General features: G+C 43.5%; 1 protein-coding gene across 1 annotated transcript in view; it reads left to right on the top strand.

The window, feature by feature from the left end:
* Positions 1 to 22,647, top strand: part of LOC117432394 (very-long-chain 3-oxoacyl-CoA reductase-B-like) — a 68,517-nt gene that overhangs the window by 24,863 nt on the left and 21,007 nt on the right. The window lies entirely within an intron of this gene.

The following is a 22,647-nucleotide window of genomic DNA, read 5'->3' as shown; positions in this document are numbered from 1 at the left end:
ATTCTAAAGCTGTTATGTAGAACAATTCTTAATTTTTTTTAAACTTGTATTTAAGTTGTATTTTAGACTCAATCCCTTAGACCACTTGAAAATGTAGGCCCCTCTGTCTCTTTTTAAAGCAAGTTTAAGATTGCAAAGCCTGTTTGCTTTTAAGCAGCACCGTCCCTAGAATAATGACTGCTAAACTCTGAACCTGATTTACTGTGAGGTTTAAATATTCCTGATTTTATATTCAGGAGTTGATTTCCTGAACAAGAGTGAACCTGAAATAAGCAGTGAACAAGGCAAAGGTGAAAACCAAGTGAAACGGATTCAGTGCACGTGGGCATTCTCGTCCAAAGACAACTTGAAAGTAATTTGAGGATGACCATTCCAAAATGAGTAAAATAAGCACCTGGATTCAAAGGGTGTTGTAGGTGACCGCTTGGAGTCTTATTGCAAATATCTAAAAGCTGCTTTTAAATAGAGTGCTTCTGTGCGCATTTTAGTTTGTTTGTTTTTTATGAAGCAAGTCCGTTTAATTTACTATGTATTGGAGACATGAAATTAGTTTTGTTTGTCTGATTACTGCTCTCCATCAGTACATTGATTGCATTCAAGTATAAGGGCATTATTCACATAGTCACGTGTCAAATATAGGAACAGGCTGTAACAAACCAGCAGACTAAATGAGAATTTGGGGTATTTTTTGGGTGTTGGTGACGGGCCTACAAGAGGGTCTATTTTAATGTTCAAAACAGCAGCACAGATCTGTTGACCTCCTTCCTAAGCGCTGCAATGTAATCTTGGTCTTTGACAGACACCTCTTTACACAAAAAAAAATGAAGAGCGGAAGTGATGTTAACAAGTATGTCATTAACGTACATCCTCCACCATGGCTGTGATGAAGAAGCTGATGACCATGTAAATCAGCAATATGTACACAACAGAGAAAGAATTAGCAAAAAACATTGACATTGAACACATTGATTGCTTCTCCAGATATATACAAAAATGTAAGTGACATACAGATGTGCAGACAGACACCCCTTACATCTGCAAAATCTGTTAAAACTAAATGTTCATACCGAGTTTCATGACAGTTGGATAAGCGGTTTTCCCTCTAGATGGGAAATGTCCACTACAGTATATCCCCGTAGCAAGAGATTTCTACCCTAGCTGGGGACGATAATAATAAAATTACTGCAGGAGTCCTACAAAGTTAAAGGGCAAGAGTATTACGATCCCCCCACAGTTCATTAAACGTGACCCTAAAGACATGTAAAAACATGTAACACAAACAAGACTGAGGTAATCAACCCAGTCTTACTGAACAGCATGGGCTGAACAGCAGTATAGGAGCTGGATATTAGAACTGTCTGACTCTTTAATACATGTTACTGGGGAAATACTGTCATCCCATCCATCCCTATACATGTTTTATTAATCTGGCCCCTAGTCTCCTAATGCGTGATTAGAACAAGGAGATCTGCACTGAAGTGTTTCATACACATCGTTTGTTCCCTGCCTTCATGCTACATACCTTTTTGGTTCCATTTCAAGTACGAAATGTAACCATTACCTAATGGGATATAACCTCTTGTAGCCCGAATTACCTGAGCACTTACATCAGAGCTGCTCCTTTTAAGAGCCCCGTCTGCAAGGGCTCCCGAGTGGCGCATCCAGTAAAGGCGCTCCGCGCGGAGTGCAGGATGTGCCCTATAGCCTGGAGATCGCAGGTTCGAATCCAGGCTATGTCACAGCTGACCGTGACCGGGAGTTCCTAGGGGGCGGCGCACAATTGGCTGAGCGCTGCCCGGGTAGGGAGGGCTTAGGTCGGCAGGGGAATCCACGGCTCACCACGCATCAGCGACCCCTGTGGCCGATAGGGCGCCTGTGGCTCTGCAGCGGAGCCGCCAGATCTGTGTTGACCTCCGGCACTATAGATCTGATGGCATTGCTGTGGATCTGCAGTGCGAAAAATGACGGCTTGGCAGGAGCACGTTTCGGAGGACGCGTGTTCCAGCCTCCGTTTCCCGAGTCGGCGCGGGGGTTGCGAGCGGTGAGCCGAGGATACAGATAATAATTGGGCATGCTAAACTGGGGAGAAAATCGGGGTAAAATAATTGGCGACGACTAAATTAAAAAAAAAAAAAAAAAAAAAAAAAAAAAGGCCCGTCTGCGTCAGACATCGTCTCTGCCCCCAGGAGATAAATTCGAATGACCCATAAGTCTCGACGCCATTTTCTCTTTCAGCCTGCCTGAGGAAGGAGTAAGCTCTGACTTTGTCATAAAAAACGTAGCTAAATTGATTCATTCACATATTTTGAAATCTTGCTTTTTTTAGTGATAATTCTTCTTAGCTTTGGGCCGTGTGCCCTGTGTGAAGCCGGCGGCTCTCCCCGCCCCTTCCCCAGGATTCAGTACCTTGTTGTGGCTAAGCTCACGCTCTCTCCCTTGCTGCTCGGATCTTTGGGAGTCGAAATTAAATTCTTGCTAATGCCTTTGTGTGTGTGTGTGTGTGTGTGTCTAATTATATATAATATATATATATATATATATATAGTACTGTGCAAAAGTTTTAGGCAGGTGTGAAAAAATGCTGGAAAGTAAGAATGCTTTCAAAAATAGACATGTTAATAGATTATATTTATCAATTAACTAAATGCAAAGTGAGTGAACAGAAGAAAAATCTAAATCAAATCCATATTTGGTGTGACCACCCTTTGCCTTCAAAACAGCATCAATTCTTCTAGGTACACTTGCACAAAGTCAGGGATTTTGTAGGCATATAGTCAGGTGTATGATTAAACAATTATACCAAACTGGTGCTAATGATCATCAATTCAATATGTAGGTTGAAACACAATCATTAACTGAAACAGAAACAGCTGTATAGGAGGAATAAAACTGGGTGAGGAACAGCCAAACTCCGCTAACAAGGTGAGGTTGCTGAAGACAGTTCACTGTCAAGTCATACACCATGGCAAGACTGAGCACAGCAACAAGACACAAGGTAGTTATACTGCATCAGCAAGGTCTCTCCCAGGCAGAAATTTCAAGGCAGACAGGGGTTTCCAGATGTGCTGTCCAAGCTCTTTTGAAGAAGCACAAAGAAACGGGCAACGTTGAGGACCATAGACGCAGTGGTCGGCCAAGGAAACTTACTGCAGCAGATGAAAGACACATCATGCTTACTTCCCTTCACAATCGGAAGATGTCCAGCAGTGCCATCAGCTCAGTGGGACCCTGGTACACCCATCTACTGTCCGGAGAAGTCTGGTCAGAAGTGGCCTTCATGGAAGACTTGCGGCCAAAAAGCCATACCTCCGACGTGGAAACAAGGCCGTGATTCAACTATGCACGAAAACACAGGAACTGGGGTGCAGAAAAATGGCAGCAAGTGCTCTGGACTGATGAGTCAAAATTTGAAATATTTGGCTGTAGCAGAAGGCAGCTTGTTCGCCGAAGGGCTGGAGAGCGGTACACGAATGAGTGTCTGCAGGCAACAGTGAAGCATGGTGGAGGTTCCTTGCAAGTTTGGGGCTGCATTTCTGCAAATGGAGTTGGGGATTTGGTCAGAATTAATGGTCTCCTCAATGCTGAGAAGTACAGGCAGATACTTATCCATCATGCAGTACCATCAGGGAGGCATCTGATTGGCCCCAAATTTATTCTGCAGCATGACAACGACCCCAAACATACAGCGAAAGTCATTAAGAACTATCTTCAGCGTAAAGAAGAACAAGGAGTCCTGGAAGTGATGGTATGGCCCCCACAGAGCCCTGATCTCAACATCATCGAGTCGGTCTGGGATTACATGAAGAGAGAGAAGCAACTGAGGCTGCCTAAATCCACAGAAGAACTGTGGTTAGTTCTCCAAGATGTTTGGGCCAACCTACCTGCTGAGTTCCTTCAAAAACTGTGTGCAAGTGTACCTAGAAGAATTGATGCTGTTTTGAAGGCAAAGGGTGGTCGCACCAAATATTGATTTGATGTAGATTTTTCTTTCTGTTCACTCACTTTGCATTTTGTTAATTGATAAATATAAACTATTAACATGTCTATTTTTGAAAGCATTTTTACTTTACAGCATTTTTTCACACCTGCCTAAAACTTTTGCATAGTACTGTGTATATATATGTGTGTGTGTGTGTGTGTGTGTGTGTGTGTATATATATATATATATATATATATATATATATATATATTATATATTATATATATATATATATATATATATATATATATATATATATACAGTGCCTTGCAAAAGTATTCAGACCCCTGACCAATTCTCTCATATTACTGAATTACAAATGGTACATTGAAATTTCGTTCTGTTTGATATTTTATTTTGAAACACTGAAACTCAAAATCAATTATTTTAAGGTGACTTTGGTTTTATGTTGAGAAATATTTTTAAGAAAAATAAAAAACTGGAATATCTTGCTTGCATAAGTATTCAACCCCCACACATTAATATTTGGCAGAGCCACCTTTCGTTGTAATAACAGCTTTAAGTCTTTTGGGGTAAGTATTTACCAGCTTTGCACACAGTGTTGGAGTGATTTTGGCCCATTCTTCTTGGCAGATTTGCTCCAGGTTGTTCAGGTTGGTTGGACAACGCTTGTGGACCGCAATTTTCAAATAGTGCCATAGATTCTCAATGGGATTGAGATCAGGACTTTGACTGGGCCACTGTAGGACATTCACCTTTTTGTTCTTGAGCCACTCCAATGTTGCTTTGGCCTTGTGCTTGGGATCATTGTCCTGCTGAAAGGTGAATTTCCTCCCAAGCTTCAGGTTTTTAGCGGACTGAAGCAGGCTTTCTTGCAGTATTTCCCTGTATTTTGCTCCATCCATTCTTTCTTCAATTTTAACAAGATGCCCAGTCCCTGCTGATGAGAAGCATCCCCACAGCATGATGCTACCACCACCATACTTCACTGTAGGGATGGTGTGTCTTGAGGCATGGGCAGTGTTAGGTTTGCGCCACACATACCGCTTTGAGTTTTGGCCAAAAAGCTCTATCTTGGTCTCATCTGACCATAAAACCTTTTCCTACATCGCAGCTGGGTCACTCTTATGCTTTCTGGCAAACTCCAGACGTGCTTTCAGATGGTACTTTTTGAGTAATGGCTTCTTTCTTGCCACCCTCCCATACAGGCCAGTGTTATGCAGAGCTCTTGATATGGTTGACTGGTGCACCATTACTCCACTCCCAGCCACTGAACTCTGTAGCTCCTTCAAAGTGATTGTTGGCCTCTCTGTGGCTTCTCTCACAAGTCCCCTCCTTGTTTGAGCGCTGAGTTTTGAGGGACGGCCTTTTCTTGGCAGTGCCTGGGTGGCGTGATGCAGCTTCCACTTCCTGATTATTGATCCAACTGTGCTCACTGGGATATCCAAACACTTGGATATTATTTTGTACCCTTTCCCTAATCTATGCATTTGTATTACTTTATCTCTAACTTCTGTAGAATGCTGTTTGGTCTTCATTTTCCTTCAGATTCACAGCCTGACCAATGATCCTTCAACAGTGGGGTTTCTATCCAGAAAATATGACAGCAACTTTAATGGTTCACAGGTGGAGGCCAATGGTAAGGTAATTGTGTCCTCGTTAGGGCAATTTCTTTCATCGGTGTAAACTGGGAGCTTCCACAGCACAGGGGTTTAATACTTATGCAAGCAAGATATTAATTTTTTTATTTTTCTTAAAAATATTTCCCAACATAAAACCAATGTCACCTTACAATAATTGATTTTGAGTTTCAGTGTTTTAAAATAAAATATCAAACAGATTTTCAGTGTACCATTTGTAATTCAGTAATACGAGAGAATTGGTCAGGGGTCTGAATACTTTTGCAAGGCACTATATATATATATATATATATATATATATATATATAATATATATATATATATATATGATTTCCATTACACGAGAGTAGATGTTAAAACTTCATGCTGATTTGAACTCGGCTCTCGCCAAGATAAGCACCAACTAAGACGTAGCTTTACAGTAAACTAATGTGATCCATCTGTGTCTCCATCCATTTACGTTTCCTTCCATATGATGATGTAGATATCCTTCAGTCTGGTGTTAATGGCTGAAGTGTAATGCTGGCTCCAGGGATCAGCTTATTTTGCCTCCCTGGCGCATCAGCACACACAACGGCTGCGATGCTGGCTCCGGGGATCAACCAAAGTGCGGCCTCCCCAGCGCATCAGCATGACAACTGTCTGGATTGAGCTAAGTAGGGTACATCTCTGGGGTTTTCAAGTGGGCACCTTCCATCCTCAGTGTTTCGTCGACTAGCCCACGACACCTCAAGAGGGCTCGACGGTGATTCTGGCGTCCCAGCATCACCCCCCCCCCCCGTCCCCCACTCAACTCAGCCCAGCTTACTTACCTGTACATCAGCATTTCTTTCTTTCTATTGTGCTTGAGATCCCCAGCCAGAATCTTTCCGTCTCAACCACAGCCAGTTGCTGCACCTCTCTGCTGCTTCAGATAAGTTCTTCACTGTGCGACACAACTCTTGGCCACTGAATCCGACGTCTCTGAGAAACCCACTTCCACTGGGTAAACCCGAACTCTCCATCCTCGCTGTTCCGCTTCAGTGGCTAGTTGAGCATACCGCAGTTTCTTCCTCTCATACGCCTCATCTACAGCATCCTCCCATGGCACTGTTAACTCTACCAGGTGAACAAGGCGTGCTGATCCAGACCACAAGACAATATCTTGTCGAAGGTTAGTGGTGGCAATCTCAGGTGGAAAAATAAGCCGTTGACCAACATCTGCCAGCATTTCCCAGTCTCTAGCAGCTTCCAGTTGTCCTGGGCGAGGATTGGTTTTAACACCTTTTCTTGGTGGTTGCTCTCCTGGGCGGAGGAATGTTGTCTTTTGTGTGTAATGTTTTGATGGAACAGGTGACAACTTATTGGTCATGTTACGCTTGTCTTCCAATGCTAAGGCCAAACATCGCAGCACCTGGTCATGGCGCCAAGTAAACCGTCCTTGGCTAAGAGCCACCTTACATCCTGTCAAAATGTGCCTTAATGTTGCAGGTGATGAACACAAAGGACATGAGGGATCCTCTCCTACCCAGAGGTTTAGGTTCTGTGGTGATGGGAGAATATCATATGTTGACCTGATGAGGAAACTGATCCTGCTCTGTTCCATTGACCATAGGTCTTGCCAGCCAATCTTGCGTTGTTCCACACTCTCCCATCTCATCCATTCTCCCTGCTTGGCCTGGGAAATGGCCTTTATACACCTCATCCTCTCCTCCTGCTTTTGCACCTCGTTGACTACCAGCTTCCTCCTTTGAGCTGGGGCTGCCTTGTGCCATGTAGGAGGAGCTGAACTGAAACCAAGACCCCCTCTTCCATGCTGAACTTGCCCCATGATATCACCAATTCGAAGGGCAGCCTTTGCATCTTCCACAGCTTTCTTTGCCGCCCACTTTCTTCCAGTTTTCAACACAGGTGCTGCCTCCCTTACGCATTTATCCCGTGACTCTACTAATGTCATTTCCAGTCTGACCTTGGCGCACTTAAACTCCTCGGTTAGAGCAGAGACTGGTAGCTGCAGTATTCCTTTACCATAAAGTCCCACTCTGCTGAGGCAGCGTGGAACTCCCAACCATTTCCTGATGTATGAACTGATTAAAGCTTCCAGCTTCTCTACTGTTGTCAAAGAAACCTCGTACACAGTCAGTGGCCACAGCAACCTCGGCAGTAGACCAAACTGAAAGCACCAGAGTTTTAGTTTACCTGGTAGAGCGCAGCTGTCTATGCTCTTCAACCCTTCCACTGCTTGTTGTCTAACTTCTCCCACACGAACTGTGTCCTTTAGATCCCCGTCGTACCATCTCCCAAGACTCTTCACTGGCTTCTCAGACACTGTTGGTATTGCCTCACCATTAATGAAGAATGTTTTATCTACTACTTTGCCTTTAATTATAGAGATGCTCCTTGATTTAGTGGGCTTGAATTGCATTCGTGCCCATTCAATGTTATTGGTTAATTTGCCCAATAATCGATTAGTGCAGGCTACTGTTGTAGTCATGGTTGTCATGTCATCCATGTATGCTCGAATTGGTGGTAGTCGCATTCCAGAAGCCAAGCGCTCTCCTCCTACTACCCATTTTGATGCCCTAATGATTACTTCCATTGCCATGGTAAAAGCCAGTGGAGAAATGGTGCATCCTGCCATTATTCCAACCTCTAGGCATTGCCATGTAGTGCTAAATTCTGAAGTTGAAAAACTGAATTGCAAATCTCCAAAGTAGGCTTTCACTAAATTTGTTATTGTCATCGGTACACTGAAAAAATCAAATGCTGCCCAAAGTAGTTCATGTGGCACTGAACCATATGCATTAGCCAAATCCATGAATGTCACATGGAGCTCCTTCCTCTCCTTTTTAGCTGATTGAATTTGTTGCCAGATCACATTGATGTGTTCTAAGCATCCTGGGAAACCTGGAATGCCCGCTTTTTGTATTGAAGTGTCAATGAAGCAGTTCTTTAATAGGTAAGTTGACAATCTCTGAGCAATAATGCTGAAGAAAATCTTGCCTTCTACGTTTAATAGGGAAATGGGACGAAACTGACTGATGCTTGTAGAATCTTTTTCTTTAGGTATAAAGACTCCACCTGCTCGGCGCCATGCTCTTGGTACAACCTGTTTTTCCCATGCCACTTTCATCAATTTCCACAGAATTCGTAGAACTCCTGAAGCACTCTTGTACACTCTGTACGGAACTCCATTAGGCCCTGGAGATGATGAAGCCCTTGCTTTTTTCACAGCTTGCTCTATTTCTTTCCACTTAGGTGCACAGTCCTCCATTTGGTATTCTGGTGGATTGATAGGTGGGATGTCTGACGGAATTGACATAGGCTCCTGCCTTTTTGAATCTGTATGTGTTTCCTCCAAATATCTCTCCAGCTCAACCTTAGATGCTTTTAGTGTGCCATTCTTCTCACTGGTGAATAACTTCTTTACAAATTTGAATGGGTCTTTATAAAAGTTAGCTCTAGCACACTCCTTCTTTTTGTAGCGTTTCCGTAGGCACTCAGCTCTGCGCAATGTTGCAAGCTTATATTTTATGACCCTTTGTAAGAGATTGAGTCCCTCCTTCTGACTTTGTTCTGCTCTTCTCCATTGATTCCTCAGATGTCTCCTTTCTCTAACTAAGCGTTCAATCTCCTGCTGCCGTCTAGACTTTCCAGGAATAGTTTGTACTTTTTTCTTCCTTTTTTCAACTCCAAACCTCTCACTTCCATATGCGTAGATGATGTCCCCAAATTTATCCAGCTTCTTTTCAACTGTTCCACTTAATCTTTCCAATGCAACACAGAGATCTGTGTTTACTGTGTCCCATGCAGTTTTCTCACAAGCTCTTGGCCATTTAACTCCAGGCTTGTGCCCGTTGAGGTTCTTTTCTCTCTTATCCTGGTTTGTCTGACCGGGTTCATATATATATGTATTATATTATAGCCTGGTTCAACCACGGGGTCCAGGACCTTGTCTTAGAACGCCACCGCTTACTTAGTGTCTTGTCACCTGTGTATGGAGGCGCTCTCGTGGTGGAAACAACCAGCTCATCTGTGCTTGGGCACAGCTCTGGGCTGTGTCACGAGAAAGGGGGTGACTACAGATGCTTCCAACCTAGGTTGGGGCACTGTTTGGAGCAGCTTGGGAGTAGAGGTCTTCACGGGTCCAAATTAGTCAACCAAACCCGACCACGAACCAACAAGTACTTACCTGATCCGACCCAGCCCAAAAGAAGTGGAACGCTTTTCCTTTCCCTAGCTTAGTATATGCACCAACTAGATACAATATTAAAGCAGTGTTTTTTTTTTGTTTTTTTTTCCCAGTCAGCCTGGAATTCATCATGAACCTACACAGAGGACTGTACAATTAAATATATAATATATTTGTGTAAAAGATACAAAGATAAATAGATTATCTGAAAATCAAATGAACTGAAGTACTATCTCGTAAATGTGTGATTTTATTACAAACTTAACACGAGCAAATGGAATTGAGATATAAAATCTGTGTTTTACAAAACTTGTTTTCTTTGTCCACAATAACAACAAATGATCCCTTAAATTCTGTGAGCTTTTGTTCATGGAATTAGTTTTTCTTTCATGTCCTTCATAAACAAATCCATTACTCTGACTTTTAAGAATAATCTAAAAGAAACACCTTCGATATGGGTCACGTGTCTGCTGCTGAGCTCTGCAAGCCATGTCATGTGCTACTGGGGGAAGCCAATCCACGCAACAGGAATTATAAACAATGATTTTTAGTACCAAAGAGAGCCTCTTTAATAGTAATCAACAGTTTGTGTATTACAGAGTAAACAAAATCAGATTCGATTGTTGCTTGACAATTTTGCACCCGAAAACCCAGGAGAACATGGTTCTCGTCACTGTCACCGCTCCTGTCGGTCTGCCGTGGGAGCTGCTGGCCCGACGCGGGGGACTGGCACCCAGATCCAACAGCTCTGCAGCATTTGGTCTGGCCCCTGAGTGGAGATATATTATGAGCCGCCTCGGGTTATCTGACAAAGTCCTTGAGACACTTCAGAATGCCAGAGCAGTGTCTACACACTCCCTGTATGGCTATAAATGGGGTGTATTCCTGATGTGGTCTCAGTCACGTGAACTGGACCCCACGACTTGTCCCATGGCAGATATACTGCAATTTTTGCCGGACCTTTATGATGAAGGGAACTCTCCCTCCATGCTTGAGGTCTACCTGGCAGCTATCTCACCTTGCCATATTAAATTGACTCGGTCTCCTAGGAGCACGCTTCCTGGCGGGACAGTTTTTGAAGGGTGCTCGAAGGTTAAGACCCCCTAGAAAAGGACCTGGTCCCTTGCTGGTGACTTGATGTAGTGCTGGATGTACTTACAAAACCACCATTTGAACCTCTACATTCAGCACAGCTGAAATTCCTGTCATTAAAGACAGTTTTCTTGCTTACTATTACCTCCGCTAAACATGTAGGTGAAATGCAAGCATTTTTAACAGCGAAAGCCTGTTTTATTTTTTGCGGAAAATAGAACTAAGGTTACTCTCCGCACTAATCATGATTTTCTCCCTTAAAGCATTTCTGCTTTCCATATCAACCAGTCAGGCCTTCCATCCACCTCCTTTCCAGTCTGACAGGGAGAGAAATTTCCATATGCTGTGCCCGGTTAGGACACTAGCATATTATGTTGACAGCAGAGTAACCTTGCAGCATATACACTGCATGAGGGTTCTCCCTCACTGTACTGTGGAATATATGCCATGGATCCTCATTGGTCCTCTGCCAGAATGCTAAAGGCAGTTGTCTTCCGTTTTATCACATCTGCCGGTGCTGCAAGTCCTTGCGATGGCTTGGGTATTCTATCCCATTAGGTAATGGTTAAATTTCATACTTGAAAGGGAACGCTAGGTTGTTCTCTCTCTTTTCTCGGTCCTGGGTCTCATGCGAACATGACCCTTTTGAAAGGCACGTTGGCTGCCTGGATTGCGGTAGTTTGCTAGCTCTGGGCGGCGAGGGTCCTGTAACAGCAGGTGTCGTGATGTGACTACATGGCATTTGTGTGCCATCCAGCACTCGGGCTGATGCAAATGAGCCCAGGTTATTTTTAGCTCGGTTGAAAGGAAGGCGTTGAGCCACCTGTTTATCCTCAGTGACACAGGGCTGCTGGGGAAGGAGATGGCACTGCATCTCCAGGGAGCTCTGGGTCACATACATACTCACTCACTCACTCACTCACTCACTCACTCACTCACTCACTCACTCTGCATGCATACATATACATACATACATACATACATACATACATACATGCATACGTACAATTCACCATTTACATTTATATACAGTACTCTAGTCATTTCCCATTTGTATATTTTATTTTTAATGTAGATTAAATAAATAATCCATGAGTGAGGGAAGACATACGCATGGAGGACGACAGTTCAAAGTTGGTAATGTCTTTACTCACAAACTCATTTTTTCAGTTACCCACCAAGAGCCATTGTTTCTTCCGTTTATACCACAAAAAATGAACCATTTTCTCATTATGACACATTGATGTAAGTAATCATTTTTAACCCTTGCCGTTGCTGTGGGCAGCTCTGAACTCAAAGCGGGGTGAAGCTGATATTGTGACATGTAGTGTAATAAACACCCGAGTGTTCTCTAGATCCCCTCTAACAACTATATCGCTAACAAAATTGAATTATGTGAATTAAAGAACTTTTCAACCTGTTCACCTGTAGTGCAGTACGGGCTACTTTTGTTTTGCTTAAAAATCAAGCCCTGATTTAATCTGTCCTATAAATTTGCTTTTTAAAAAATAAACCAATGCATGTATTTTAAACAAACCATGTACCAGTGATACAGTGGCAGAACTAGCGACTGTTGTTAGTCATCCTGGTTTTAATGCAACCCTAACCCACTTCTCAGATAAATTTGTGAATTGAACAGGGCAGGGTGTTTGTCAGTCTGCAGATTCTTTGCTGGCTACATTATTCAAATGTGTGTGTGTGTGTGTGTGTGTGTTTTTCTTTGTGTGTGTGTGTGTTTTTCTTTGTGTGTGTGTGTGTGTTTCTTTGTGTGTGTGTGTTTCTTTGTGTGTGTGTGTTTCTTTGTGTGTGTGTGTGTTTCTTTGTGTGTGTGTGTGTGTTTCTTTGTGTGTGTGTGTGTTTCTTTGTGTGTGTGTGTGTTTCTTTGTGGTTGTGCTGTTTCTTGGTGGCTGTGTGTGGTTGTGCTGTTTCTTGGTGGCTGTGTGTGGCTGTGCTGTTTCTTGGTGGCTGTGTGTGGCTGTGCTGTTTCTTGGTGGCTGTGTGTGGCTGTGCTGTTTCTTGGTGGCTGTGTGTGGCTGTGCTGTTTCTTGGTGGCTGTGTGTGGTTGTGCTGTTTCTTGGTTGCTGTGTGTGGTTGTGCTGTTTCTTGGTGGCTGTGTTGCTGTGCTGTTTCTTGGTGGCTGTGTGTGGTTGTGCTGTTTCTTGGTGGCTGTGTGTGGTTGTGCTGTTTCTTGGTGGCTGTGTGTGGCTGTGCTGTTTCTTGGTGGCTGTGTGTGGCTGTGCTGTTTCTTGGTGGCTGTGTGTGGCTGTGCTGTTTCTTGGTGGCTGTGTGTGGCTGTGCTGTTTCTTGGTGGCTGTGTGTGGTTGTGCTGTTTCTTGGTTGCTGTGTGTGGTTGTGCTGTTTCTTGGTGGCTGTGTGTGGCTGTGCTGTTTCTTGGTGGCTGTGTGTGGCTGTGCTGTTTCTTGGTGGTTGTGTGTGTCTGCTGTTTCTTGGTTGCTGTGCTTTTTCTTGGTAGTTGTGTGTGGCTGTGCTGTTTCTTGGTGGCTGTGTGTGGTTGTGCTGTTTCTTGGTGGCTGTGCTGTTTCTTGGTAGTTGTGTGTGTCTGCTGTTTCTTGGTTGCTGTGCTTTTTCTTGGTAGTTGTGTGTGGTTGTGCTGTTTCTTGGTGGCTGTGTGTGGCTGTGCTGTTTCTTGGTGGCTGTGTGTGGCTGTGCTGTTTCTTGGTTGCTGTGCTTTTTCTTGGTAGTTGTGTGTGGTTGTGCTGTTTCTTGGTGGCTGTGTGTGGCTATGCTGTTTCTTGGTGGCTGTGCTGTTTCTTGGTGGCTGTGTGTGGTTGTGCTGTTTCTTGGTGGCTGTGTGGCTGTGCTGTTTCTTGGTAGTTGTGTGTGTCTGCTGTTTCTTGGTTGCTGTGTGTGGTTGTGCTGTTTCTTGGTGGCTGTGTGTGGCTGTGCTGTTTCTTGGTGGCTGTGTGTGGCTGTGCTGTTTCTTGGTAGTTGTGTGTGTCTGCTGTTTCTTGGTTGCTGTGCTTTTTCTTGGTTGCTGTGTGTGGTTGTGCTGTTTCTTGGTTGCTGTGTGTGGTTGTGCTGTTTCTTGGTGGCTGTGTGTGGCTGTGCTGTTTCTTGGTGGCTGTGCTGTTTCTTGGTGGCTGTGTGGCTGTGCTGTTTCTTGGTAGTTGTGTGTGTCTGCTGTTTCTTGGTTGCTGTGCTTTTTCTTGGTAGTTGTGTGTGGTTGTGCTGTTTCTTGGTGGCTGTGTGTGGCTGTGCTGTTTCTTGGTGGCTGTGCTGTTTCTTGGTGGCTGTGTGTGGTTGTGCTGTTTCTTGGTGGCTGTGTGGCTGTGCTGTTTCTTGGTAGTTGTGTGTGTCTGCTGTTTCTTGGTTGCTGTGTGTGGTTGTGCTGTTTCTTGGTGGCTGTGTGTGGTTGTGCTGTTTCTTGTTGGCTGTGTGTGGCTGTGCTGTTTCTTGGTGGCTGTGTGTGGCTGTGCTGTTTCTTGGTGGCTGTGTGGCTGTGCTGTTTCTTGGTAGTTGTGTGTGTCTGCTGTTTCTTGGTTGCTGTGCTTTTTCTTGGTAGTTGTGTGTGGTTGTGCTGTTTCTTGGTGGCTGTGTGTGGCTGTGCTGTTTCTTGGTGGCTGTGTGTGGCTGTGCTGTTTCTTGGTGGCTGTGTGTGGCTGTGCTGTTTCTTGGTAGTTGTGTGTGTCTGCTGTTTCTTGGTTGCTGTGCTTTTTCTTGGTAGTTGTGTGTGGTTGTGCTGTTTCTTGGTGGCTGTGTGGCTGTGCTGTTTCTTGGTAGTTGTGTGTGTCTGTGCTGTTTCTTGGTTGCTGTGCTTTTTCTTGGTTGCTGTGTGTGGCTGTGCTGTTTCTTGGTGGCTGTGTGTGGCTGTGCTGTTTCTTGGTGGCTGTGTGGCTGTGCTGTTTCTTGGTGGCTGTGTGTGTCTGCTGTTTCTTGGTTGCTGTGCTTTTTCTTGGTAGTTGTGTGTGGTTGTGCTGTTTCTTGGTGGCTGTGTGGCTGTGCTGTTTCTTGGTAGTTGTGTGTGTCTGTGCTGTTTCTTGGTAGTTGTGTGTGGTTGTGCTGTTTCTTGGTGGCTGTGTGTGGCTGGGCTGTTTCTTGGTGGCTGTGTGTGGCTGGGCTGTTTCTTGGTGGCTGTGTGTGGCTGGGCTGTTTCTTGGTAGTTGTGTGTGGCTGCTGTTTCTTGGTTGCTGTGTGTGGTTGTGCTGTTTCTTGGTTGCTGTGTGTGGTTGTGCTGTTTCTTGGTGGCTGTGTGTGGTTGTGCTGTTTCTTGGTAGTTGTGTGTGTCTGCTGTTTCTTGGTGGCTGTGTGTGGTTGTGCTGTTTCTTGGTGGCTGTGTGTGGCTGCTGTTTCTTGGTGGCTGTGCTGTTTCTTGGTTGCTGTGCTTTTTCTTGGTAGTTGTGTGTGGCTGTGCTGTTTCTTGGTGGCTGTGTGGCTGTGCTGTTTCTTGGTAGTTGTGTGTGTCTGTGCTGTTTCTTGGTTGCTGTGCTTTTTCTTGGTTGCTGTGTGTGGTTGTGCTGTTTCTTGGTGGCTGTGTGTGGTTGTGCTGTTTCTTGGTGGCTGTGTGGCTGTGCTGTTTCTTGGTGGCTGTGTGTGGCTGTGCTGTTTCTTGGTAGTTGTGTGTGTCTGCTGTTTCTTGGTTGCTGTGTGTGGTTGTGCTGTTTCTTGGTTGCTGTGTGTGGCTGTGCTGTTTCTTGGTGGCTGTGTGTGGCTGTGCTTTTTCTTGGTTGCTGTGTGTGGTTGTGCTGTTTCTTGGTGGCTGTGTGTGGCTGTGCTGTTTCTTGGTAGTTCTGTGTGTCTGTGCTGTTTCTTGGTTGCTGTGCTTTTTCTTGGTTGCTGTGTGTGGTTGTGCTGTTTCTTGGTGGCTGTGTGTGGCTGTGCTGTTTCTTGGTTGCTGTGTGTCTGTGCTGTTTCTTGGTTGCTGTGCTTTTTCTTGGTTGCTGTGTGTGGTTGTGCTGTTTCTTGGTTGTTGTGTGTGGCTGTGCTGTTTCTTGGTGGCTGTGTGTGGCTGTGCTGTTTCTTGGTTGCTGTGCTTTTTCTTGGTAGTTGTGTGTGGTTGTGCTGTTTTTTGGTAGTTGTGTGTGGCTGTGCTGTTTCTTGGTGGCTGTGTGTGGCTGTGCTGTTTCTTGGTAGTTGTGTGTGGTTGTGCTGTTTCTTGGTTGCTGTGCTTTTTCTTGGTAGTTGTGTGTGGTTGTGCTGTTTCTTGGTGGCTGTGTGTCCGTGCTGTTTCTGCATGGTTGTGCTCTTTCTGTTTTTTTTAATGTTTCTCTGATGTTTATTAAAAGATGGAAGGATTTATAGAAACAGACACCCTTAACTCCATTATGTCCATATTTAGATCGTAATAATTGGTTAGCCCAGCTGATTCATTTAAAAACCTATTTATAGGTGAAGTTCTTTTAATCAGGTGTGCTTGTTGGACAATCTGTTTAATAATATAGAGGGTTACTGTTCTGTGTGGAGACGGGTGTTTAGAGGAGGAACCACATTGGTACCCCTGAAAAGATGTTCCATCTTCAAAAATAGGTATAAGATTCTAATAAGCAAGATGTTTCAATAAATGCAATGTTATCCATTTACTACCAATGCAGAATGACTGTGTGGGTGACTACTTGTAGAAACACATGATTTGCGGTAAAATGAAAAACAATGTCCCACACAGTCACTCTGCATAATAACATTTGGGGTGCCACTGCACAAATGGAACACCTTACTTTCTAAATTCTCTTGCCTATTTTTATAGAGTGGACAATTATCAATTCAAGGTTACCAAGGTGTTTAATATGAGCAGCGAAGCAGGTGCAGGGGGTGCAATACTCATTGCCCGACGTTTTACCATTATATTTTGCATGTCGGACAACATTCTGTTGCTAGAAAAACTCCTGTAGATTTCTAGGGAGTCGCCCAAGCTCCTGAAAACTCTAACCTGCAGAAATCCCGCATTTAAAAAAAACCAACCTGTAACAGTAACCCTCAAAGCACAAATATAGACTACACAAATACACATATAATGTTAATTCATAAACCCTCAGTCACACACAGTAACAAACATATTTAAATGAATGCAACAATACTGTTACATTGCCTTTGTCTACAGTAGCCCAGTAAAGTTTGACGGCCAGCTCTAGGAGGAATATTTAACATAACAAATGTATATATCTATATCTATAGATATATCTGGTCCTTCTCACTTCTATATACACTAGTCTACAATTACAAAAACCTTTAAACTATTTTATGTGTAACAGTTTAGCCATTTATTTATTTTCTAAAAAGCTACTTAATCGGGTGGTTGGCAGTAGGTCTGTAAAGCTATAGATTGATTTAATTATTTTTTAATACAACTTTGTGCTGTGAAACCCAATGTCTTCCACACTGCAGCCCAGTGCATTCTCTAACCACTGAACTACGCGAACCCACTGTGTTCCACACTGCATTTAATTTCAATGCGAATCCTACCAGGGCATTTGAGTACGTCATTCATTCAGTCAATACGCATGTGATAATTGCGTGTGTGTATAATAAAAAAACCCTCGGATATTTTGATCGTCATGGAAAATTTGGTGAGCGAATGCGAGAGGAGATTAGGATCGCTCCATGCCGCCTCACTAGGGGTTGAGTGCCATTTACGTCGAAGCCTTTTCTTTCACAATGCAGCCACTCCCCTGGGGAAGAGAGGGGGGAGAAAGAGGGGCTGCAAGGAGAAAAAGGCAGGCAGTCCCCCCCCTCCCCCCCCCCCCCCCCCACAAACTCCTCTCACTATGTCCCTGGCTCTTGCTCCCTGTCTTTGTCCCTTTCCTTCTTGGTTTTATTCCCCATCTTTGCATTTCAGCCCTTTTTGCTTACATATCTGTGTGTGTCAAAGCTTTCTGCCCGCTGTCTCCCTCTCTGACTCCATCAGCAGCAGCACACTCTCTGCTGTCTTCAGCAATATGCCTGAATGGGCTCAGCGGCATCATGGGATAAAGGCCCTGCTGCTGCCGCTCCATTTCCTCAATGGAACAGGGGCTGCTGGGAAAGAAGCTTCTGGATTACTTTTTCATGAATGGGATTTTCCTCCTGTATTAACTGGCTCTTGTTTTTGTGAACGGAAGCAAGTACATTGGAGACATTAGGGGTGGTGGTGCTTTATTCCAGAGAGAAAAACAGACCTGGCCTTCATAATCTACTCGGTGCATTCATTTTAGGCAGCGTGGCCCAGTGGTTAGAACTAAAGAGGGGAAGGTAGGGAACTGGAAGGCTCGGTACCATAGTGCTTAGGGAAGAGGGCTATGTGGCTGACAATTTTATTTTATTGCCCTGCGTGGGGGGAAAAAAACATTTATTTGATTTTTGTACTAGTGCAATCCAAAAGGTCTAGAGAAGGCAAAGAGTGTATGATAAAAATTAGGTAAAGAGGTCAGCGATCATGTCAGATATCAAATTTAGGGCAGCTATCATGTTCACACGATCCGTGCATCAAGGTCCACATTTTGAATGAGAACTCCTTAGAATTTGGAAAGGCTTGGGGATTAATAAAGCAGAAAAGAACACTTGAGTTTACAGACCCAGATGCTCATTATTGCTGTTCAATCATTTGAAACTTCATTAAAGTATATGTAGACCTGTTTCTTTGTCTGTTAACTGAAGACACTGCTGAGCTTAGCAGTTTGAGGAGCAGTTACTATAACCACAGATGATCATGCAGAAGTTCACTGTTAACACATAGCTGAAGCAGAGTGCCTGGTACAGTAAACTCCATAGATACTGCAGTGTCCCATCGTCATTGTCATTCTTTTGTGTTCTGTCTGTTTATTGTTATCAAGACAGTCTCTCCTCTTTTTTTTTTTTTTTAATATAGACATTTTGGTTTGGTAAAATACGTTTTAGCAGTAGGGTGGGGCATTACATCCCCCCAGCTAACATGTTCCAGCATCATTCAATGAGATAATTAAGCATATAGCTTTTATTCAGTGGCAGGTCTACAAAAATGGCACTTTTTTCAGGTCAAGATTCTGTCATGACTGCAGTAATCCATCATCTTTCTACTCATGAATGCACTCTACATAGAAGAACAATAAAGATGTACAAGTGCTGGGACAAACATACATTTTTTAATGTTCACATATTGTTTTAAAATGTAAGTTATCTGAACAATTTGCTGAAAATGTGTAACACTGTACTATGTAGCATGCTGTACCGCAGTACTGAAATACTGTAGATTGCACGTATTGTGCACAACACACAAAACCAAGTGACAGGGAGGGTTCATGTGAAGGGGTTATTTTGCACCTGCGCTAAAATAAATAATTTTTTTTTTAAGGTTTCAGGATTCCCTCTTTATGAAATGTAATCTAAAATGTGTTAGTAATATGTTTGATAAAAGCTCTGTGGATTAGCTGTGGAAGTGAATGAGATGAGGAGTGATTTGCAGCGGCCCCGTGTTCTCGCAGTAGTAACTGAGTGAGCTCTCTGCACTGAGTTCCCCGAGAGCCTGGAGTCCTGTCTTGTTATTGGTGCAGCCCATGTATTCAGGTGCAGTCCTGCTGTTGCCTAGGTTTTGAAGGCTGTGCATGCTGGCATTTCTATAAATAGCAGCAGGCCTGAGGAAGCGGAATAGCACACATCAGAGAGCTTTAGGGACCCATGTTTCTATTTACATATGTAATATAAAATATTGTTGTTAATATATACTGATGCACAAAAGAAACACAACACTCGTGTCTAATGGATTTAATCAAATATTTTAAACATAGATATCAAACAATCACAGAATCACAAAAATACAGATCAAGGAAACATAAGTTTTCAGTATGAAACGTGACACACTGTCAAAATGAAAACATTACAAAGTTAGTATCAGGTATGAAATCATTTAGCATTAACACAATCCTGGCAGTGTTGACACATAGACCTGAGCAGCCTCTGGATAGACTGCTGTGAGATGTTCTGCCACTTCCTGTGCAGCTGCAGCCAGCTGAAGTTGGCTGGTCACGGTTGTCTCCTGTGGATGGCACTGGCGATTTGGTCCCACGGATGTTCTATTGGACTGACGTCAGGAGAAAAAGCTGGCCACGGCAAGACCACAACATTGTTTTCTTTTAAGTCGTGCAATTCTAATCCTAGCAACACTGTGGTGTTCCATTGTCCTGCTGGAAAATTGACACTTCCGGATTGGCTTGCAGGAACGGAAAAACTGTTGCCTAAAGGACAGCGTCAATGTATCGCTGAGCAGTAAGGTTGCCCTCAATCTGCACCAAAGGTGTTCTTCCACCGGTTGGCTTGAACAACGCAACAGTCAGCATAATGCTCACCACGACGTCTCCACACACGTTCTTCCATCAGGTCTGTCAAGGGCAAAACGGCATTCATCAGTGAATAAAGCACTCCACCACTCTCTCTGCCTCCACCTCAGATGTTCTCTGGTCCACAGAAGACAACGATTTCGTCTCTCAGCTGTCAACATGTTACCCCTGAAAGGCCTCCGAGCATGCAAATCATTTTCATGCAGACAGCGAGCTACAGTCATTCTGCTGACGCGCTGGTATTTTCTTCCTGGAATTTCTCGTGCTGTAGCCACTGCAGTCTGAAAATGATTACGCAAATGTAGCGGTCGGATTTGACGGTCCTGGGCCGGTGTGGTGACCCTCTGCCTTCCAGGACGTGGCCTGTCCCTTACAGAGCTGGTTTCCTGGTTTCTCTGGACTAGTCTGCTGATTGTTGAAGCAGAACATCTCATTCTCCAGGCAACTTCTCACACAGACAGCCTGCCTTCAATCATGCCGATAGCAACCAGGCGATCTTCATTACTCAAGCGGGGCATGATTCTTAATCAATTCATTTGGGCAAATTTAACTCAACTCAAATACCAAACACTGAGCACCTGGCGTTTGTATGAAATCACATGCCTTGAACTCAGTATTTTGTTATCCCAAGGAACAATACTAGTCAAATGTGCCCAATGAGCTATTGATGTAAAATTGTGCATCAGTACTTTATATATATATATATATATATATATATATATATATATATATATATATATATATATATATATAATTAAATACAAATCTGGTCCCTCTCATTTCTATGTAAACTAGTCTATATTTAGAATTTTAAAAGCTGTGTATTAGTCCAGCTAAAGGATTGAAAATAATTAGTGTTGTATAATATATTAGCAATGACAAATATTCGAACAAACACTACATGAAACACTACATTTGTTTAATATAACAGAATTTATAAATTGCTGTATCAAAGATTTCATCATTTAGATTTTGAAAGAATATTGAAACATGACAAATCCATGTTCCTCCCAGCACTATGAGATATATATCTCTCTAAATATCTATCTATCTATATCTATCTATCTCTCTATCTATTTCTCTATCTCTCTATCTATCTATCTATCTATCTATCTATCTATCTATCTAGGCATCTAGGCTATAACTCGCATTGAATAGAAATGGTGTTCTAGCTAGTAGCGAGATTGCCAGTGTGTCAGATTAATTTCCCCAGATACCGGCAATGCACTGTAACAAGCTGCTGTAATGCTGTATACAATATATTGTTACAAACAAGAAAAATCATTACATTACACTACATGCAATAAAAAAAAAAAAAAGTTTGTACTTTTATTAATTGGTATTTACAGGAAAAGCAACCACTTTCTTTCAGGGTGTAGATGCATTCCAAGCTGTTTGGATTTTGCTTAAATGTCATCTGTATAACAAATGCACAAGGCCAGTCTTTTGTTCCTTGTCTGTAACAAAGCTGTTCCATCGATCAAGGCACTAGCTGTAACATTGGTCTACCTGACTGTCTGAAGTTTAAGACAGTTCGGGACCAGTGTTGTTAAAACTAGAAAGCCTGGGTTTGCCAGCGCTGTATACTATCAGCTGTGTAGTTTATTTATAGTTCAGGGTGCTGCAGTTCTAGAGCAAGCAATCTTCTGCCAAAGAATCTCATAAGAGTTCTGCAAAGCTAAATAAAGATCCGAGACCGAAAGCTGCAAATCCTGTGTTTCACCACAATACCAACCATTTGTATGCAGTCGATTGTGTCGGTTGTTGTTTTTTTTAAAATTTGGATTTCATTTGTATTATTGTTTGTTGCAATCGGTTAATTTCAGTGATAAAATTACCAAACCAAAACCATGGGCCAATACAAGCGCTGATTCAGGTGAGACAGACAGGGTGTTTCACAAGGTGCTGATTCAGGTGAGACAGACAGGGTGTTTCACAAGGTGCTTATTCAGGTGAGACAGACAGGGTGTGTTCCACAGAACTGATTTAGGTGAGAGAGCGAGACAAACCAGGTGTTTGACCAGCACTGATTCAGGTGAGGCAGACAGGGTGTTTCACAATTTCAGCTGAGACGCCCTGTTCAGATGCCTGTGTGAGGGACTGGTGATAGCACTGTAAACCTGAGTTTCACGATGACTGGTGAGTGTATAAGATACACCCCTACACTGTTCAGATGCCTGTGTGAGGGATTGTGATTGCACTGTAAACCTGAGTTTCACAATGACTGGCTAGTCGACCACCGCTGGTCTGTGTTCCTCCTTGCCTGTTTCTAGGATTCCATTGGGGGGGAAAAAGTAGGGAAGCAGTGTGGAGAAGTGGTTAGGGCTCTGGACTCTTGACCAGAGGGTTGTGTGTTCAATCCCACGTGGGGGACACTGCTGCTGTACCCTTGAGCAAGGTACTTTACCAGTTCAAGACTCTTGTACTAGCCTACAGATGCCTTGACCAGACTGCACCCAGCTACCTCCAGACCCTCATTTCTCCCTACACCCCCACTCGACCTCTCCGCTCTTCCTGCACTAGAAGACTCGCTCTACCTCCTTTACGCTCCCCTGCCTCCAG

Source organism: Acipenser ruthenus, chromosome 27 (genome assembly GCF_902713425.1).
Source record: "Acipenser ruthenus chromosome 27, fAciRut3.2 maternal haplotype, whole genome shotgun sequence".
Classification (NCBI taxonomy): domain Eukaryota; kingdom Metazoa; phylum Chordata; class Actinopteri; order Acipenseriformes; family Acipenseridae; genus Acipenser; species Acipenser ruthenus.
This window is presented reverse-complemented; position numbering and strand designations above follow the sequence as displayed.